Here is a 12068-nt window from a genome sequence, read left to right as displayed (position 1 = left end):
TGACTCATTCTGATCCACCCTGTCACTCTTTAAATTAGCCAACCGGAATTAGTTTAGCCTGTGTGGTCTAACCCTAGCCAACAGGGGAATGACACAGCAGCAGGGGCCACATGCATCAGGGATAAGAACCCCTTCCCCTCCCTTGTCCAAGTGTGAGCTCACCATTGCTCCATCAGTAAGGGTGTACCCTTCTATAGAAGTAAATCGCCTTGCGGAGAAGAAAAAAAGAAAATTGTATATTCGAGAGCTATTTCTTTTGCGGCACCAAAACTCTACTTATAACACAGTTCCAGGAGGTGCCCTGCTCTGAGTCCCGCGGAAAAAGCAGCAGTTAGGAAGGACCTTTGAGATGAGAAGCCTAGCTCCACAGAGTCCCTCCTCCAAGCTTTTTTTTTTTGAGATGGAGTTTCACTTGTGTCACCCAAGCTGGAGTGCAATGGCACCATCTTGGCTCACTGCAACCTCTGCCTCCCGGGTTCAAGCGATTCTCCTGCCTCAGCTTCCTGAGTAGCTGGGATTACAGGCACATGCCACCATGCTCAGCTAATTTTTGTATTTTTAGTAGAGATGGGGGTTTCACCATGTTGACCAGGCTGGTCTTGAATCCTCTAAGCCTTTCAGTTGTGGTAGATGGCCCTTCCCTCCATTTCTCTGGCTCGGGGGAAAGGGCTGCCCCCTGCACTCATCAGCTTTAGGTTGCCCCAGGGCTCTCCTTTGCTTTACAGCCCACCAACATCGATTCAACTAGTTCCTTAGACTCTTGGTTTATATTATCTCTCTCTGGCATAAATTTGTATTAAATTCTCTCTACTGAAATACCTTCTGGTTGTCTTTTAGTCCTGTGGCCAGCTGAATTCCTGTAAAACATAACTCACAACATTTCCTTAAAGGCCCAGGCTACCTGAAAGCCCACAAGGTACCTGTGTTAAAAATGAGTAAGATGCCCAAGCTCCATATCAATGGTCTTGTACCATGACGAAGAAACTATGGGCTGCATTTCAGCCCACTCACCCTCAATCATATGTCTTATATAGGACACAACTGTAAATAGTGAACCTGTGAAAGGTAATAGTAATTGTCATCTCTGCACTCACCACTTCTAATATTCTCACTGAAGTACCAGATGATGATTATACACACATTAAATTATGAAACTCCTAAAAATATTCCAGACCTTTCTTAGAACAGGCTAGGATCACCAAAATGACCCCCAAACATACCTGGTGTAAGTGACGTTTCTTTATTCAAAATTAGAAAGGCATGAGATATATACTAAGGATTATTTATAGTTTAAGAATACTCATATTTTTATTATTCATTTATTTACTGAGATGGAACGTCGCTCTGTCGCCCAGGCTGGAGTACAGTGGTGTGATCTCAGCTCACTGCAAGCTCCACCTCCTGGGTTCACACCATTCTCCTGCTCAGCCTCCCAAGTAGCTGGGACGACAGGCGCCCGCCACCATGCCTGGCTAATTTTTTGTATTTTTAGTAGAGACGGGGTTTCACCGTGTTAGCCAGGATGGTCTCGATCTCCTGATGTCGTGATCTGCCCACCTCGGCCTCCCAAAGTGTTGGGATTACAGGCATGAGTCACCTTGCCTGGCCTCATATTTGTATTTATTAAACGCTTCTTCACATAATATATAGTCCTGTGTGAATGCAAAATATCTGAACCAAGTCTCAGTCAACTTAGAAAGTTTATCTAGCCAAGGTTAAGAACGCGTCCGTGACACAGCCTCAGGAAGTCCTGAGACATGTGCCCAAGGTGGTTGGGGGTACAGTTTGCTTTCATGCATTTTAGGAAGACATGAGACATCAATCAATATGTGTAAAATGTACATTGGTTCTCTGGTAAGGTGTAAGTGGTGGCTTCCAGGTTATGAGTAGATAAGAGAAAAAGGGTTGCATTCTTTTGAGTCTTGATCAGCCTTCCACTGAATACACAATTTAGTCTGGCTCAATAAATCTGCATTTTTACATAAACAGGGGAGAGAAGGCAATCAGATGTGCATTTGTCTCAGCTGAGCAGAGGGATAACTTTGATATAGAATGAAAGCAAGTTTGCCCTAACCTGTTCCCAGCTTGACTTTTCCCTTTAGCTTAGTGATTTGGGTCCCAAGATTTATTTTCCTTTCGCACCTGAAACTACACTTAGGGATCTCTAAAACTGCATTACTTTGAGGTGGTGTGTAATTTAGGAGCAATTTTTTGTTAAATGATATTGACGTGACTTCTGGAATAAGGGCACTGGGAGTTCTGCAGACCCTCTCTCCAGTGGCAAAAACAAAAACAACCCTTTGAAGTCTCTGGAAAATGTCCTAAGACCATACAACAAATGAAGACACATTTATTTAAGAAAATCAACTACATCTTAATAAGAACAGTGAGAATCTGTGCATTTGTGCTATGACCCACTCTTTTCTCCCTTTCCCAACTGCCTTCCTCTTCTCTGAAGCTCAGAATAAGATCCAGTTCATGTAGGTGCAGCCAAAAACACAAGACTCCCTCTCTCCTTAAGCTCCCAGTCAAGGAATGCAAGGACTGTGGTCTCTCCCTAAGAGGGACAGGCTTGTCAGCTTGTTTCATTTGCCCCAGCTCCACCTCGCACAGGCTATAATTTCAGATAAGAGCCAGAGAACTGGTGCTATCTTCCTCCACCCAGCCCCCATTTATACGTGGGAAGCTCTACCCCAGGCACAGTAGGCTGAGAATATTTAAGCCCTGATTGCCCTCACCCAAGAGCAAAGTGAAGAGGTTCCATCCCAGGAGAGACAAGCCAAGAAGACTAGAGGCTGCCACCCCAGACCAGCATCAAGAGTCTGCCTCCAAGAGAAACAAACCACTGCCCTGCCCCCATCTCTGGAGCAGTGGCCCAGAGGTTTTACCCAAGAGGCAGAAAGGAAGAACAGAGTTCTGAAGGTCTCCCCAAGTGAACTTGCTAGCAGGAATAACTCTGTGTGGGTCTGCAGCAACCTCAATTCTTGCCCTCTTGGGCGAAAGAGTTTGACCAAGGGGCGTAAGGCAGAGTGATCTTGATTGAAGCAAATTTTAGAGCAGGAGTGAAAGTTTATTTAAAAGTTTAAAGCATAAATGAAAGGAAGTAAAGTACACTTGGAAGAGGGCCAACTGGGCGACTTGCGAGATCAAGTGCATGGTCTGACCGTCTGACTTGGGGTTTTTATGTTGACATACTTCTGGGGTCTGGTGTTACTTCTCCTGATTCTTCCCTTGAGGTGGGCTGCCAGCATGCACAGTGGCCTGCTAGCACTTGGGAGGGGAGCACGCACAGTGTGTTTATCAGAGGCGTCTGAACCACCCATCTTGAATGGGGGCTGGGGAAAATAAGGCTAAGATCTACTGGGCTGCATTCCCAGCAAATTAAGGCATTCTTAGTCACAGGATGACACAGGAGGTCAGCACAAGATACAGGTCATAAAGACCTTGCTGATAAAACAGTTTGCAATAAAGAAGCCAGTTAAAACCCACCAAAACAAAGATGGCGATGAGAGTGACCTCTGGTGGTCTTCACTGCTACACTCCCACTAGCACCATGACAATTTACAAATGACATGGCAGCAACAGGAAATTACCCTATAAGGTCTAAAAATGGAAGGTATGAATAATCTACCCCTTGTTTAGCATATACTCAAGAAATAACCATAAAAATGGGCAAACAGGCCAGCCGCGGTGGCTCACGCCTGTAATTCTAGCACTTTGGGAGGCCGAGATGGGCGGATCACAAGGTCAAGATATTGAGATCATCCTGGTCAACATGGTGAAATCCTGTCTCTACTGAAAATACAACAAAACATTACCTGGGTGTGGTGGCGGGCACCTGTAGTCCCAGCTACTCGGGAAGCTGAAGCAGGAGAATCGCTTGAATCTGGGAGGTGGAGGTTGCAGTGAACCAAGATAGCGCCACTGTACTCCAGACTTGCAACACAGTGAGACTCCATCTCAAAAAAAAAAAAAGGGAAACCAGCAGCCCTCAGGGCTGCTCTATGACGTAGCCATTCTTTTATTCCTCTACATTCTTAATAAACTTGCTTTCACTTTTCTCTATGAACCCGTCCTGAATTCTTTGTTGCAGGAGATCTAAGAACCCTCTCTTGGCATCTGGATCCGGACCCCTTTCCAGTAACATGTTTACTGGAGTTGTGTGCATTCTCACTGAGGCGTTCTTCCCTTACCAGCCGAAAGTCCCTAGGAGGTCATATACCAGTTAAACGTCCATGACTTTGCCTCTTAGTGTGCATGTGTGAGACCACTCGGCCAACTCCTGAGATCTTATCAGAAAGCTGATCACCAGTTTCATGTTTTTTCTGTCTTCTGGGAGACTGCCTTTCCCTGGCACTGGCTGCAACCAATTATTATTTTAGAGAGACAGTTAACAACACCTGACCATCACCTGATGCTTGCCTGACATTCCTGGTTGTGGAGGCCCTCTCCTGCCCTGTTTATGTCTGACTAGCTACCTACTGTAACAAACCAACTTTATTTAGAACAGAAGGTGGGGAATTTTCAGCCTCAGCACACTCTTGAAAATAACGGAGATTGTGGTGGTGAGCAATTAAGAGAAGGCTAGTGTGTCCGGAATTGCTGGGTTCTTGGTCTCGCTGACTTCAAGAATGAAGCCACAGACCCTTGTGGTGAGTGTTACAGTTCTTAAAGATGGTAGTCCGGAGTTTGTTCCTTCAGATGTTCAGATGTATCCGCAGTTTCTCCCTTCTGGTGGGTTCGTGGTCTCGTTGACTTCAGGAGCGAAGCTGCAGACCTTCATGGTGAGTGTTACAGCTCTTAAAGGCGGCATGTCTGGAGTTGTTCATTCTTCCCGGTGGGTTCATGGTCTTGCTGGCTTCAGGAGTGAAGCTGCAGACCTTCGCAGTGAGGGTTACAGCTCATAAAGGCGACGTGGACCCAAAGAGTGAGCAGCAGCAAGATTTATTGCAAAGAGCGAAAGAACAAAGCTTCCACAGTGTGGAAGGGGACCTGAGCGGGTTGCCGCTGGCTGGCTCAGGCAGCCTGCTTTTATTCCCTTATCTGGCACCAAGGGTTTAGGGATAGCCCTCATCTGTTCAGTCAGGCACTGGCCCAAGATCTAGGCCACTTCTCAAGTCCAGGCACTCTGGTCCTTCAGTATATGGATGATTTACTTTTGGCTACCAGTTTGGAAGCCTCATGTCAGCAGGCTACTCTAGGTCTCTTGAACTTTCTAGTTAATCAAGGCTACAAGGTGTCTAGGTCGAAGGCCCAGCTTTGCCTACAGCAGGTCAAATATCTAGGCCTAATCTTAACCAGAGGGACCAGGGACCTCAGCAAGGAACAAATACAGCCTATACTGGCTTATCCTCACCCTAAGACATTAAAACAGTTGCGGGGGTTCCTTGGAATCACTGGCTTTTGTAGACTATGGATTCCTGGATACAGCGAGATAGCAGGCCCCTCTAAACTTTAATCAAGGAAACCCAGAGGGCAATTACTCATCTAGCAGAATGGGAACCAGAGGCAGAAACAGCCTTCAAAACTTTAAAGCAGACCCTAGTACAAGCTCCAACTTTAAGCCTTCCCACAGGACATCTCTCAATATGTCAGAGAGAGAGCCGGGATAGCTCTTGAAGTCCTTACTCAGACTCAGGGGACAACCCCACAACCAGTGGCAGACTTAAGTAAGGAAATTGATGTAGTAGCAAAAAGTTGGCCTCACTGTTTACAGGTAGTTGCAGCGGTGGCCGTCTTAGTGTCAGAGGCTATCAAGATAATACAAGGAAAGGATCTCACTGTCTGGACTACTCATGATGTAAATGGCAAAGTTGGTGCCAAAGGAAGTTTATGGCTATCAGACAACTGCCTACCTAGATACCAGGCGCTACTCCTTGAGGGTCCGGTGCTTCAAATACATACATGTGTGGCCCTCAACCCTGCCACTTTTTTCCCAGAGGATGGGGAACCAATCAAGCCTGACTGCCACCAAATTATAGTCCAGACTTCCGCCACCCAAGATGATCTCTTAGAAGTCCCCTTAGCTAATCTTGACCTTAACCTACATACTGATGAAAATTCATTTGTGGAGAATGGGATACGAAGGGCAGGTTATGCCATAGTTAGTGATGTAACCGTACTTGAAAGTAAGCCTCTTGCCCCAGGGACCAGCACCCAGTTAGCAGAACTAGTGGCACTTACCCAAGCCTTAGAACTGGGAAAGGGAAAAAGAATAAATGTGTATACAGATAGCAATTATGCTTATCTAATCCTACATGCCCATGCTGCAATATGGAAAGAAAGGGAGTTCCTAACCTCTGGGGGAACCCTCATTAAATACTACAAGGAAATTATAGAGTTTTTGCACTCAGTGCAAAAACCCAAGGAGATGGCAGGCTTACACTGCTGAAGCCATCAAAAGGGGAAGGAGAGGGGAGAACAGCAGCATAAGCAGCTGGCAGAAGCAGGGAAAGACCAGCAGAAAGGAAAGAGAGAAAGAGATAGCAAGTCAGAGAAAGAGAGAGGAAGAAACAGGAGAGACAAAGAGACAGAGAGTCAAAGAAGACAGAAAGAGGGAGTCAGAGAGAAAGAGAGACAAAGGACAAGTCGAAGAGAAAGAAAGAGAGATGGAAGTAGTAAAGAAAAAACAGTGTACCCTATTCCTTTAAAAGCCAGGGTAAATTTCTATCTACCCAGCCAAGGTATATTCTTCTTATGTGGAACATCGACCTGTATCTGCCTCCCCACTAACTGGACAGGCACCTGCCCCTTAGTCTAAATCCCAACATTAATATTGCCCCAGGAAATCAGACCTTATCAGTACCCCTCAAAGCTCAAGTCCATCAGCACAGAGCCATACAACTAATACCCCTACTTATAGGGTTAGGAATGGCTACTGCTACAGGAACCGGAATAGCCAGTTTATCTACTTGATTATCCTAGTACCACACACTCTCAAAGGATTTCTCAGACAGTTTGCAAGAAATAACGAAATCTATCCTTACTCTACAATCCCAAATAGACTCTTTAGCAGCAGTGACTCTCCAAAACCACGGAGGCCGAGACCTCCTCACTGCTGAGAAAGGAGGACTTTGCACCTTCTTAGGGGAAGGGTGTTGTTTTTACACTAACCAGTCAGGGATAGTATGAGATGTCGCCCAGCATTTACAGGAGGCTTCTGAAATCAGACAATGCCTTTCAAATTCTTACACCAACCTCCGGAGTGGGGCAACATGGCTTCTCCCCTTTCTAGGTCCCATGGCAGCCATCTTGCTGTTACTCCCCTTTGGGCCCCATATCTTTAACCTTCTTGTTAAATTTGTTTCCTCTAGAATCATGGCCATCAAGCAACAGATGGTCTTACAAATGGAACCCGAAATGAGTTCAACTAACAACTTCTACCAAGGACCCCTGGACCAACCCACTGGCACTTTCACTGGCCTAGAGAGCTCCCCTCTGGAGGACACCACAACGCAGGGCCCCTTCATCACCCCATCCAGCAGGAAGTAGCTAGAGGGATCATTGGCCAAATTCCCAACAGCAGTTGGGGTGTCCTGTTAAGAGGGGGATTGAGAGGTGACAACGTGCTAGCAGCCCTCGCTCTTGGCACCTCCTTGGCCTCGGCATCCACTCTGGTAGTGGACCACGGCACTGTGGGAGCCCCTCTCTGGGCTGGCCGAGGCCGGAGCCACCTCCCTCTGCTTGCGGGGAGGTGTGGAAGGAGAGGCACAGGCACTCACGGCCCAGTGCGAGTTTCAGCAGGCGCAGGCTCAGCGGGCCCGCACATGGAGCAGCAGGTGATGCCGGCCCAGGGCAGTGAGGGGCTTAGTACCTGGGCCAGCAGCTGCGGAGGTTGCACCAGGTCCCCTAGCAGTGCCGGCCCACCATCGCTGCACTCAAGTTCTCACCGGGCCTCAGTTGCCTCCCCATGGGGCAGGGCTCAGGACCTGCAGCCTGCCATGCCCGAACTCCTCGCCCAGCTCCCGTGGTGGACTCCCGTGCAGCCTGAGCCTCTCCCACGAGCACTGCCCCCTGCTCCATGGTGCGCAGTCCCATCGACCACCGAAGTGTTGAGGAGTGCAGGCGCAGCTCGGGACTGGCAGGTAGCTCTACCTGCAGCCCTGGTGCAGGATCCCATAGGTGAAGCCAGCTGGGCTCCTGAGTCTAGTGGGAACATGGAGAACTTTTATGTCTAGCTAAGGGATTGTAAAGACACCATTCAGCACTCTGTATCTAGCTCAGGATTTGTGAATATACCATTCAGTACTCTGTATCTAGCTAAGCTATTGGGCACTCGGAGAACTTTCTGTCTAGTACTCTGTGTCTAGCTAAAGGATTGTAAACACACCGATCAGCACTCTGTGTCTAGCTCAGGGTTTGTAAATACACCAATTGATACTCTGTATCTAGCTAACCTAGTGGGGACCTGGAGAACTTTTCTGTCTGGTACTCTGTGTCTAGCTCAAGGATTGTAAACACACCAATCGGCACTCTGTCAAAACGGACCAAACGGCTCTCTGTAAAATGGACCAATCAGCTCTCTGTAAAACAGACCAATCAGCTCTCTGTAAAATGGACCAATCAGCAGGATGTGGGTGGGGTCACATAAGAGAATAAAAGCAGGCAGCCCAAGTCGGCAGTGGCAACCTGCTCGGGTCCCCTTCCACACCGGTGGAAGCTTTGTTCTTTTGCTCATTGCAATAAATCTTGCTGCTGCTCACTCTTTAGGTCCACACCGCCTTTATGAGCTGTAACACTCACCACGAAGGTCTGCAGCTTCACTCCTGAAGCCAGCGAGACCACGAACCCACCCACCGGAAGGAACAAACAACTCCAGGCGCGCCGCTTTTAAGAGCTGTAACACTCACTGCGAAGGTCTGCAGCTTCACTCCTGTCAGCGAGACCATGAACCCACCAGAAGGAAGAAGCTCCAAACACATCTGAACGTCTGAAGGAACAAACTCCGGACACACCATCTTTAAGAACTGTAACACTCACTGTGAGGGTCCGCGGCTTCATTCTTGAAGTCAGCGAGACCAAGGACCCACCAATTCCGGACACACTAGGAGCTCCATGAGAAGAATCAGCTAAACCAAAGACCAGAGAAGTTTATGAGAGAATCAAGGTATGAGACAGTGAGAAGAGCCTTCTAGGTTGGGAAAAACCTCACAGACTGGTCAGAAAGATGACCTCTGCAAAGGATCTCATATTCATTGGATCAGATGGTGGGGCAATTTATGTCCCAGGGCACTGTTGAAAAGAATAAAGCAATCAATCTGCAATTAGTGGAGGGTAACAGTGCTTTGTAATGCCAACTGAAGCACACAGTTTAACACAAAGAGCAGGGAAAGAGACAAAGTGAGCCCTGCTAAAACTAAAACCACTGTGATCCCAGGATTACTATGCCCATGTCAAAAAAGCCACTGAAGAATGACATCTCAGCTGCACATGCTGAAGGAATACAGTTTACCAAAATAGTGTCATAGAGCCATGACAGTAAACAAATAAGCAAACTATCACTACAAGCCTGGGGAGGAGGAGAATTAGCATTCAAGTTGTTACAATGTATTTGTCAGGCCTGTGAGCCGAAGCTCAGCCATTATAACCCCTGTGACCTGCACATACACATCCAGGTGGCCTGCAGGAGCCAAGAAGTCTGGAGCAAAGAAAAACCACAAAGAAGTAAAACAGCCAGTTCCTGCCTTAACTGATTAACTAAAATTATACTATTTTACTATTGTGACTTGTCCTTGCGCTACCTTAGCTGGTCAACTTTGTGACGTTCTTCTTCTGGACAATAAGTCTTATGATCTCTCCATCATGCATCTTGCAACCCCTCCTCTGCTAACAATAGATAACCACCTTTTACTGTAATTTGCCCTTACCTACCCAACTCCTATAAAGCAACGCTTTCCCCATCTCCCTTTGCTGACTCTTTTTGGACTCAGCCCACCCACTCCCAGGTAAATTAAAAGCTTTATTGCTCACACAAAGCCTGTTTGGTGTCTCTTCACACGGATGCGCTTGACAGTATTACCTAAAATGTGCCGGTTTTCAGTCGGAAAAAAAATAAGAGATATGCGAAGAAAAAGGGACGTGTGACCTATTGGTAGGGGAAATAAAAGCAGCAAACAAAAGTTAACTTTGAGAGAGTTTAGCTGCCAGATTTAGTAGGCAACAACTTTAAAGCAGCCAATAAAAATATGTTCAAAGAATTAAAGCAAAGGAAAACACGCTTAAAAAAGTAAAGGGAGATATGGTCGTCATGTTTTATCAAACAGAGAATATCGACAGAGGGAAATTTTTAAAAAAGGAAATCAAGATGTTGAAAGTACAATTCTTAAAAATTCCACTAGAGGGGCTCAATCAGTTAGGCTGACAGAAAAAAAATGAGTGTACTTGAAGACAGATGAATACAGATTACGTAATCTTGTAACTGAGTGCTTGCATTTTTCCAAGAAAAAAGGAATGAATTACTATTTTAAAAATTATTTTCTGTTATCTTCTCCCCTTTCCCCATTCCTGTTTGTTTCCTACTTAGCCCTTCAGAAATGCAAATTTAACCTTTTACACACTTTCCCCTCACCAGACATTCTCTGCAGGGCAAGTTCTTCTAACTAAGCCTCCAAGACACATCTCTCCTAGAGAATTAACAGTTAATTTGCAGACCAAACCATACTGGCCAGTGAACTTTCACCCCCAGGAGGTGGTCTTGAAACTTCCACCCTCGAGGGGTTGCCACTCTTGTGGGGAGTAGGGGGGACTTCCATCCACCAGGAGAACATATCCCAATCATGCCTGCTTGGCCACTTTTACAACTTATTTCTGCCCAGGAAGGTGCCAATTAAACTGTTAGATTAGGCACCAGCTAGCAGTGGGAGCCCTGCCCTCCTTCACTTCCCCATTTACCTTATAAAAGTGTCTGCTTTCTGCTCCAAAGGTGAAGCAGCACATATAAAGGCAGGATGCTTTGTGCCTCATTCCCTAAGCTAGCTTTGGAATAAATCATTTTCCTTGTACCAGATCTTACTCTTGTTAATCAGACTCTAAATGCAGCATGCAGCTAACCTGCTTTTTGGTTATAATCTGAAGGTCAGAGAGATATAACAATGAAGACAAATTACCATAAACTTCAGAGAAATGTGTGACATTATTAAGACAACTTAGGCATTATTAACACAACTTAGGTAGTCCCAAAAGGAAAGAAAGAAAAAAAGGTAGGAAAACATTCAAAAAATTATGGCTGAAAATGACCCATATTTGATGAAAAGCAATCTACACATCCAAAAGGAACAACTAGCTCTGAGGTGGACAAATGCAAAAAGATCCACAACCAGATACATCATCGTAAAAATGTTGAAAGTCAAAAGAAAAGAGAAAATGTTAAAGGCAGCAAGGGAAAAACAACTCGTCATGTACTAGGGAACTGTAAAAGATTAGCAGGTGATGGTTAATCTAGAACAATGGAGCCCCAAAGATGGTAACATGACATATTCAAAGTAGAGAAAGAAAAAAAAAAGAAAAACCTGTCAACCAAGAATTTAATATTCAGTAAAACTATCTTTCAAAAATAAAGACCTATTTCAAAATAGGTCTTTCAAAAGTAGAGACCTATTTTTAAAAAAAGAGAGAGAGAAGGACCTAACAGACATATAAATAGCCAACAGGTATATGAAAAAATGCCCAACATCACTAATCATCAAGAAAATGCAAATCAAAACCACAATGAGATATCACCTCACCCCAGTTAAAATGGCTATCATAAAAACACACAAACAAAATAATATATGCTAGCAAGGATGCAGAGAAAAGCAAACTCTTTTACACTGTTGGTAAGAATGTAAATTAATACAGCCATTATGTAAAATGGTATGAAGGTTCTTCAAAAATAAATAGAACTACCATATTATCCAGTAATCCTACTACTGGGTATACAGAAAAAGGAATTTAAATCAGCATGTCAAAGAGATATCTGCACTCTCATCCCAACAGTCAAGATACGGACTCCATCAAGAAATGAATGGATAAAGAAAATGTGGGGCCGGGCGCGGTGGCTCAAGCCTGTAATCCCAGCACTTTGGGAGGCC

At 45.5% G+C, this 12068-nt stretch overlaps 1 protein-coding gene across 1 annotated transcript in view; it reads right to left on the bottom strand.

Moving 5' to 3' along the window:
• The window catches only part of NSUN6 (NOP2/Sun domain family, member 6), a 96685-nt gene that overhangs the window by 28621 nt on the left and 55996 nt on the right, over window positions 1-12068 (bottom strand). The window lies entirely within an intron of this gene.

This window comes from Mandrillus leucophaeus, unplaced genomic scaffold (genome assembly GCF_000951045.1).
Source record: "Mandrillus leucophaeus isolate KB7577 unplaced genomic scaffold, Mleu.le_1.0 Scaffold863, whole genome shotgun sequence".
In the NCBI taxonomy this organism is placed as follows: domain Eukaryota; kingdom Metazoa; phylum Chordata; class Mammalia; order Primates; family Cercopithecidae; genus Mandrillus; species Mandrillus leucophaeus.
This window is presented reverse-complemented; position numbering and strand designations above follow the sequence as displayed.